The sequence below is a fragment of the Nelumbo nucifera genome, chromosome 1 (genome assembly GCF_055504915.1).
Source record: "Nelumbo nucifera cultivar China Antique chromosome 1, China Antique-T2T, whole genome shotgun sequence".
Taxonomy (NCBI): domain Eukaryota; kingdom Viridiplantae; phylum Streptophyta; class Magnoliopsida; order Proteales; family Nelumbonaceae; genus Nelumbo; species Nelumbo nucifera.
Genome location: NC_142649.1, coordinates 183,754,265 through 183,763,406, shown reverse-complemented (window position 1 = coordinate 183,763,406; position 9,142 = coordinate 183,754,265). Strand labels below are relative to the sequence as shown.

The following is a 9,142-nucleotide window of genomic DNA, read 5'->3' as shown; positions in this document are numbered from 1 at the left end:
CTTCCTCTCTCATCTTCTTCGGGATGATGATTTCTTGTTCTCGAAGTACTTGTTCTAGGTGATGTTCTCAGTGCTGACGACGACATAAGTGTTGCGGTGAACCTGGAGAATGTCCTTGGCCAAGTCGATGGCGATCACTCCCGCACTACATTCCATTCCGCCCAAATTAAAGCTCCTAATGTTACCTCTTAGCTTGTACTTGTTGATAATCATGGTGGATAGTGAAGGGGTCGGATTGAACAAGCTACAGTTCACGAGTAGTATACCAATGCCCTTTGGCTTCATGGAGCTATTGGAGAAGAGGTTTTCTAGAGCACCAAACATGACCTACTCGGATTCCTCCCTAGCGCTAGCCATTGCCGACCGTGGAGGAATGTAGCGCATCGCGTCAAGGACGTGCGTCTCCTCGCCGAGTCCGGAGCGCTCGAGGATCTTGCATTGGAACTCGAGCGAAGACTCATTGAAGTCCCCAATGAGCCTTGAGTGTTCCATGAAATCCTTGAAGTTAACCCTCAGGTCTGAGGGAGGGAGGTAGCAAGAAAAGTCCACTAGATACACGGGGCATGGTCGCGACAAGAAATAGACGGTAGCACCCAATACAAGCAGTGCAGAGCAAATTGCGACACTCACCAAATTGTTCTCAAGCTGATGTGATAGTTCAAGGATATCCTCTGAGCTCAACTACGACGCCTAGACCAGGGTCACAGCCATCACCAGAACAAGAGAGAAAGTGACCAGATATTTCATAAAGTAATGATACCCCAGCTTCACATATTTAACATTCACGCTTTGTAAGAAATCAGGCAATCTTCGACTCTACTAGGCCTGAATGCCACTTCCTTCACCGGCACCACCATTTTCGATGACTTGAGCTCCCACTCCTTCCATGGCGAATTGGTCACTGAGCCTAGTGGTTCTAATAAACTCTAAAGCTAGACAATAGATATCTCTCTCTGTGAACTGGAGAGGATGGGGGATGGAAGGAATAGAAGGGTGTATATATAAAGATATCGGTGCCTTAATTAATCGATTAGAACAAAAAACATAAAATAAAGCGAGAGGTCAGAGGTCAGAGGTCAGAGAGAGAGATCGGATTTAGAGGGGTGTTGCCACTGCCTCTACTTTGAGGTTCAAACGAGGAAGAAGATGAATAGTGTTCGAGAAAGGGTAAAATAGGTATTTTGAAAAAAAAATATCATCTCTTTAACGTTTTTCATCTTGATCATTGACGAAAGGGAGGTATTTGTTAATTTTATCAAAAATAGATGAAAAATTTTTGCTAAAATGAAATTATAGGGGAGGCTTTTGTATTTTACCCTTTATTTTTTTGCTTCAGGTCATCGCAAACAACAAAACAGGGGATTTTGGCTTGAGGTAACACATTCTCTCTTTCATTTTCTATGCATTGTTGATCGATGGAAATCTATTGTTTTTTTGTTTTTGTGATTGATGGTTCTACTATACTAACCTAGGGAATCTACCGAGAGTATTGCTGCTATTTTACTGTTTTGGCTAAATTACCAGTCTTAAGATTATCATTTTCTTTTTTTTTTTTTTGTTGAAATAAACATAAAAAGACCAAACAAGTCAAATGGATTGTCATATAAGTTGGCCATGTCAAACCCTCGATATTTTATGTCTAAGGTGGCTGAGCTGATTATTCTTTATCTGAAATTATTACAAACCACGCTTAAAAATTCAGATGGTTCCATTGTTGATTAATCAACAGACTTGCCTAGCCCTTAATATTTCAATTTTCCATCCTTGTGGTGTTATTCAAGAGTGGATTTTCAAGCACAGATCTCATATCTCAGCTATTAATTTTTTTCTTGAAATTTCAAAATTATAGATAGAACATCTTATGATATTATTGCATGGTAATGGAATGCTGCTAACCAAACTGCCTACAGATGTAGTGAAATATAATGGTTATGATCCGACAAGGGACAACTTACACAAGGGACAAAACAATTAATTTGTGTCATATGCAACTTAATGCCAAGATGGAGGGACAAAGATGTAAACAGATTTCAGCATCTAGTGTTTTGACCTCTTTATTTGTACACCTTTTCCATTGGAAGTTCTCTTTTCCTTTGTTTTGGTCGTTCTTGTTTTGGTAGTCAGTTTGGTGGTTAAGACCGTTTTATACTTGCTTAAATGACACTATAAGGAAACTATAAGTATGACATGATAATTTTTTACTTTGAGAGCTACTTTTGCTAATTAAATACTACTAGTATGCTATATTTTCGATGCCTATGTTGTTTTTAACATTGCCATGTCAGCATGCAACGTGTCAAGGTTCAAATAGTATTATGTCATGTCACTTATAAATAGGGTTGTGTTGTGGAATTAGAGAAAGCATAGATTTGTCCAAGTTGTCTAAAATCAAACATCCTGCAAAGTTTTTCTCATAACCAAACGTTAGAAAGTGATTTTATAGAATAGTAAGTCACAGCAAACAAATACGGGACAAAAAATGAGAAAATAAAATTTTCCTTTCTCATTTTATTCCTTCTCATCCCATTATTTCTTGGCAACCAAACGGATAAGGTTATAAATGGTTATCTGAAAATGCTTTATTTTCCAGCAGTTGATGGTCATCCTTCCCTCTTTCTATCAAGTGTGAATGTAGTTAATGTAGGCTCTATAAAACAAAATGAATTGCTCACGTGGTAATTGTTTTTGTTTTCAAAACAAACCCTCTTAATGCTCTTCATGGAGCAAATTTTTTCTTTAAATTACAAAAATAATTTTTTTTGAGAAATGTGCCATGGGCTTCTAAAATATTAGTTTTATTAAAAAAAAAATTGTTGCAGCCACAACTAGACAAAGCAAAAAAGTAAGCTACTTTTTCGTTTTCCAAAGTGCCAAATGGTAGGGTATGTTCCTTAACACACGGCTAATTGTAGAAACAACAATCTAATGATATATCAATCGGTTCTCTAGTCTAAAGGGCAGCCAGTACACGAGGCTATTGTTTGGCATAGGCTTTTGCAGTTTTGCATAAACAACCATAACCAAATATGTTTTTTGTCCATTAATGCAAAATATTAATATGATAAATTATTTGAATGAAGATTAAAATATCATTACATCCAATTTCTAAAGTTGGATATCAGTGTACAGCTATGTTTGGTTTGAAAGAAAAAATAGGGAAAGGAAGGGAAAGATAAGAAACCTATATAGGTGACTTGGCCTTAGTAAAACTCCATACCCATTGCCTTAGGTTTTTCCAAAGAGTACACCCCGGGCTTGTGAGAAAATATGAGGGACCCTGTGAAATCCTAACCAAAGTAGGTGCATCAGCCTATAAACTCAAACTACCCCCTTGGCTAAAAGTCCACCCTATCTTTCATGTAAGCCAACTTAAACCTTACCATGCTGACAACCAAGGTACCTCCCGAAACCAAAGCCAACGCACACATCCAACTTACCAACCACCCAAGAATCGATCCCTTAACTCCATCATCAACCATAGGTTGTCCCAATCCTCCCAAACATCAGAATGGGAGTACCTGGTGAAGTAGAAGGGACCTGTAGAAGAAGTTGCATGGGAGCTTGCTAAAGACCTACTTCCGTTCGTAGTGAAGCTGGACGAGTACCTGGGGAAGAATCTTCGATGATGGAGATTGAATTGAGTGGAGGAGACTGTGACGGATCAGCCACCATCATCACCATCAGCACGCCATCTAAGTGTCTTCTTGTGTCTTGGATTGGGTCATTGTACTCTTTTTGTAAAGGGGGGTATTGTCAATGACAATTATATAAATAGTAGTATGAATATTCGGTATTTTAATGTATCATTCTATGACTTCCCCTGTACTATTTGAGGGGATGTAGGTAGTCGAATGAGTCATTAACATGTAAAAGCTAAACACGATATTAAACTATGTCCTTGTGCTTGCCACCAATTTAGATAATACAAAGAGTCTTTCGTCTAATATGTGTGCATTTGTTATTGCTTTGTTGCTTTTTTATCGGCTTCATAGGCTTACTCGTGGACTAACGAGTGCCGCACGGGGCCCAACACATATTCCCGTGTCAACACTGCAATAGAGGCATATCCACATCACTGAGATGTTGAGACTTGGGGAGGGAGAGAACCAACATTGTATGGCTAGGTGGGAACAACAGAGGCAACATGCTTCACAAGAGTCAACCGACGACTTGCCATAGCCCTCCATCATATACAATTCGGATTTCCTGCTAATCTTTTCCTCCTCTCCTCTCTACTAACCCACTCAAATCAGGCCACCCAACCTCCCAACAATTCTCCAACAAAGGTTAACCCTCCGTTTAAGTAGACAAGATAAGGCAGTCTTCCCCTTTCTTTCCTGAACTCATTTATTACTTCGCAAACCGAAACAGAGAAAGTTTGAGAAAACAAGAAGAGCCCCGGTGGCATAAACTTGCTGGCTTTCCTACACGCGCTGCCGGATAAAACAAAACCCACCCACCGTCCTGGTTGTCTTGTTAGCTTATGATTTTCCGTTGAGATCATTTGCAGGCATATAGAAATATATCGCCGACCACCGGCAATCATTTTTGCCCGGCCGCCAATGGCCAGGAGGTTCAGAGCATACTGGCCGCTTATTGCCGCTCAAGAGCATTCACAGGTGGTTGTTAATCACCACCATAATCTGTTTTCATTTTTTTCTTACTCCATTGCTATTTTCTTTTGTTTTTTCAAATATTTAATGCATTTATTTGTTGAAATGGGTGATAAGCCACCCTTATTTGGCCTCTCGAAGGCCCCCTGCATCTTTAGTTCTTAGAGGCGGGTAAAGAAGGTGATGAAATGCGGGTCGGGTCAGGTCCAGCCCAGCTATTAGCACTAATTGTGGAGTCCATTTACATACATCTCTTCTACAAGTTTAGACAGCAGGAGACACAAATACAGCATTCATGCACACCATAAAATAAATATGGTGACATAACCCGCGCCTATGGATGATGGAAACTAGTTGAACTCTCCCCAGTAACCAACACTGAAAAACAAGGAGTAGAAATGCAGAGATGGATGACAAGCTTAATGAATTTCTCAAGAATTCATTAAAGCAAAAACACTATGCTTGCCTTTCTTCTTCTTAATACAGTGAATAACCCCGTGAGTAACCACCACACAATGCTAATAATTTGCTTGCCAAGGAGAGAGAATTTTATTGCAAAAGAGGCCTTACTCTATTAGCTAATAATTTCTAGAAAATTTTATAAATTACATTTCAAATTAAGGCTAATTGGTCGGGAATCTGTCACAGATTCCGGGTGAGGCACATTGGGTATTGTAACTTAAGACCAAAACTTTTGAAAAAACAGTGTACACATACCGTCTGGCCCAGGAGCTTTAAACGGCCCATTTGCATCAGTGCTAACTCCACCTCTTGACCTCTTGTTTATATGGAAGTCGACAGAGATCAATGTTTCTTCAATAGTGACAAGTGGCATGCTTTCTGCTATAAATCTATAAATATTACATAGTCCATTGAATATTGGCATTCATCACTCTCTCTCTAGAAAAATCAAGAAACAAGCTACAGTGGCTCGTTCCATATTATAGCCAACAGTACTGAACTCATTTGGTTATAGAAATTCTTTGCTAATTTGGGCCTTCCACACCGTCACACCGTAGCTAATTCAATCTTTCACCAACATATCAAGTACATTGGAATCAATTGTCACTTGATATGTGATCATCTCCTTGCGAAGAAAATCATTACAGCCCACATTCACAAAAGCCCTTGGGAAAAATAGGCTATACATGGCTTGAGGGGGCGTGTTAGAGACAGTCGTCCACATGTCAATTTTTGGTTGTACAATTTTCTGTGTTCCCTTCAATTTGCACATGCGAGTGTTATGTGCTCTGTTATGTATCCCGCTCTCTTTCTCACCATTTTACACCTCACTCCATCTTCCATTTTTATTTGGCTTAGTTATGGCCTATGGAGAGTGACCGTAATTCACTACTTGAGACATACATACATATATACATACATACATACATATCGCTGATGTATTAAGTTTTTGAAACTCTATCTCATCTTTTAATTAGGTGCTTAGTTGAAATATAAGATTCCAATATGACTTGAAAATTCATGGTTTTCTGAAAATGCTTCAAAAATCAATCAAGATGCATGGCTAGAAAGAGCTAGACCAAGCTTTTTTTATTGAAATGGTGGCTTTTGTTCATCTTTATCAAAGATTATTGATTTACTTGCACATCCTTTCATATTATGTATCTTTATATTATAGGCAAAATCTATAAGGTGTATCCGCTGCGCTTATAGCTAAGTCATGATTGATTCAAGATGATGATAAGTAATCGAATTTAAAATGCAATCACTAAATGTACCGTAATTGAACTATACATTCTAAATTATATATTTTATATATAATGTAATTTTTTTTTTGTTTTTGTCTTTCTATTCTCTCCACAGGCTTTATTAGTGCAAATGCACATTCCATGCATGCACCCAACTAATTTTACAATACAAAATTAAAAGACATGGCACAGTTGAAGCTTGTGTTAATACTGCATTACAGCTAATATCCATGATTCTCACAAAGCCCTTTTCAACAAAAAGAAGAAAAGAACCCGGGTAATCATATTCTTATACTACATGATTCTTGTAAGCCCACTTTAACCAGTTTGAGACTAGCCTTTTAATGCTATTCTCTTCCTCTTCCAAACATAACACTAACCTATAGTCCTTCCTCCTTAAAGAGGATAAATGGGTTAATAATTATAATAATATTTTTTTGAGAAAAAAGTTAACTTTATTCAAAAGGAGAGAAACATGAGGCAATGTACACGACAGATAAAAACTTTCAGAAAATTACAAAGGCATAGAACTATCACTAAAGAGAAAATCCCTGTGAGCACCAGATTTAGCTAGACTATCAGCATCAGAGTTTAGCTCCCTCGGAATCCAGACCACCTGGCCACTTAAAGAAGCAAGAATGTCTCTCACTTCAGCTAGGTAGTCAGCTAAGGCCCAAGGCCCACTATCAGGACTAGAAAGCCATTTAATGGTGTTGGTTGAATCTCCTTTAATGGTAAGACTTCGTAAACCCATCTCTTATGCAATCTTGATGCCAGTTAGAGCTGCCAAGACTTCTACCTTTGTTGATGAGGCAATTCCAATCGGCCCACTAAAAGCCCAAATGATACAATTTCTATTTCGAATTACACTTCCAATACCTGTTATACCTGAGTTTCCAAAAGCACTCCATCAAAATACAAGGTCATCTCGCCATCCACATCAGATCTGAAGTTACAGGTAGTGTTGAGCTGTATTTGTTTAGAGTGAAGGAAATTTACAGCGTTTCTTTGGAGGTTATCAAAGGGGACACCTCTGAAATGAGATGAGCTAGAAGTCCATAGGAAGCATCTGTAACATATTAGAGACATCAGCTCCTCAAAGTTTTTTGTTATGTTGGAAAAAAACCTATTGTTTCTCTCTTCCCAAATACTCTAGAAAATAGCATGAGCAGCAGATTGCCTTAAGATTTTCCCTCTTTTGCTTAATCCTCTTCCTGACCATTGCCTTAAGCAATCAACCACATTTTTAGGGAAAATCCAGCTGTATTCAAACAAAGATAGAAATATGTTCCAACATTTTCTAGTTTTCTCACAGTGGAGCAGAATATGGTTGGTAGATTCCCCAGCTTTAAAGCAGAAGCAACAGCCATGTGGAGATAAATAAGACCTGCCATGGTTCTTTTCCTTAAGGAGGTCAAAAGTGTTGATTTTCTTTAAGTTGGCTTCCCACACAAAAAAACATACCCTGGTAGGGATATTAGCATACTAGATTCTCTTGAAGGGGTACTGATCATTAGTTTGTTCTTCCTTAACTAAAGCTTTGAAACAATATTTGGTTGAAAACTTACCTGATGGGTGAAGGGTCCAAACACGAAGATCAGGGGAATTTTGTGAGAGGTAGACCTCTCTCAGGGTGTGCAAGAAGCTAGAGATCTCACTAATTTCTGGGTCCCTTAGAGGTCTCCTAAGGGTTAGATTCCATTTGAAGTAAGGAGGGGAGGGGGGTAAAACTTGGGATATGGAAGCTTCTTGGTTTAAGGTAAGGCTGAATAGGCAAGGGAAGGAGTTAGCTAAAGTAGAATTACCCCACCACAGGTTAGTTCAAAACTTAATTCTGTCACACTTTCCCACTTTGTATCTGATAAATGATATGAACAAATTGTAAGTCGAGATTATACCTTTCAAAGGGTGGGTGTCTTTGATTTGATTCAAGTGAAGCTTGCTACCCCAATTGTTGGTGTGCTTCCCGTATTTGCTAGTGATTACAATAGTCCATAGTGCAGTTGTCTTTAGAGGAAATCACCACAACCATTTACTGAGAAGAGCTGTGTTTCTTTCTTTCAAATGACCTACTCCCAAACCTCCATTCTCCTTTGGTTTGCTAACCTGAGACCACTTCATAAGGTGTGAGCCCCTTTCCCCCCCTCCTTCCCAAATAAAGTTTCTCTGAAGTTTTTCTAACTGAATGGCTATCTTGTTGGGCATGCGGAAGATGGAAAGGTAGTAGGTGGGGAAGTTTGCCAAGGATGCTCTAAGTAGAGTGAGCCTCCCCCCTTTTGACAAGTAGTTCATTTTCCATGTGGCTAGTTTCTTCTCATATTTTTCTAGAATTGGATCCCAAAAGCTTTGATTTTCAGGTTCCCTACAAGAGGCATCTCCAGATAGGAGAAGGGGAGATTCTCTGCTTTACATCCCAAGATCTCTGTGAAGGTATTCAAGGGTTGAGCATCTGCTAGATTTATACCAACTCTTTGAGAAGTTTACTTATAGTCTCGACATCCATTCAAAGCAGGTGATGACCATTTTCAGATTTGACACATAAACTTCATCAGCTTCTAGAAAAAGGATAGTGTCATCAGCAAACTGAAGATGAGATATTTGGGTGGCTTCCCGTCCAACTTCAAATCCTCTCAATAGTCCAAGAGAGATTGCCTTATTCACCAGTTGGCTGAAAATTTTTGTGACTAGAGTAAAAAGCAATGGGGAGAGGGGGCATCCTTGTCTTAGGACTCTGCTGGCATTAAAGTATCTTTTTGGTTGCCCATTTATTAGAACTGAGAACCAGGTGGAACTTATGCATCCCTCAACCCACTGAATCCA

General features: G+C 38.9%; 1 pseudogene; it reads right to left on the bottom strand.

Moving 5' to 3' along the window:
* Window positions 1-9: 9 nt before the first annotated feature.
* LOC104596262 (3-ketoacyl-CoA synthase 4 pseudogene) lies at window positions 10-888 on the bottom strand (annotated as a pseudogene).
* Between the last annotated feature and the right edge of the window lie 8,254 nt (window positions 889-9,142).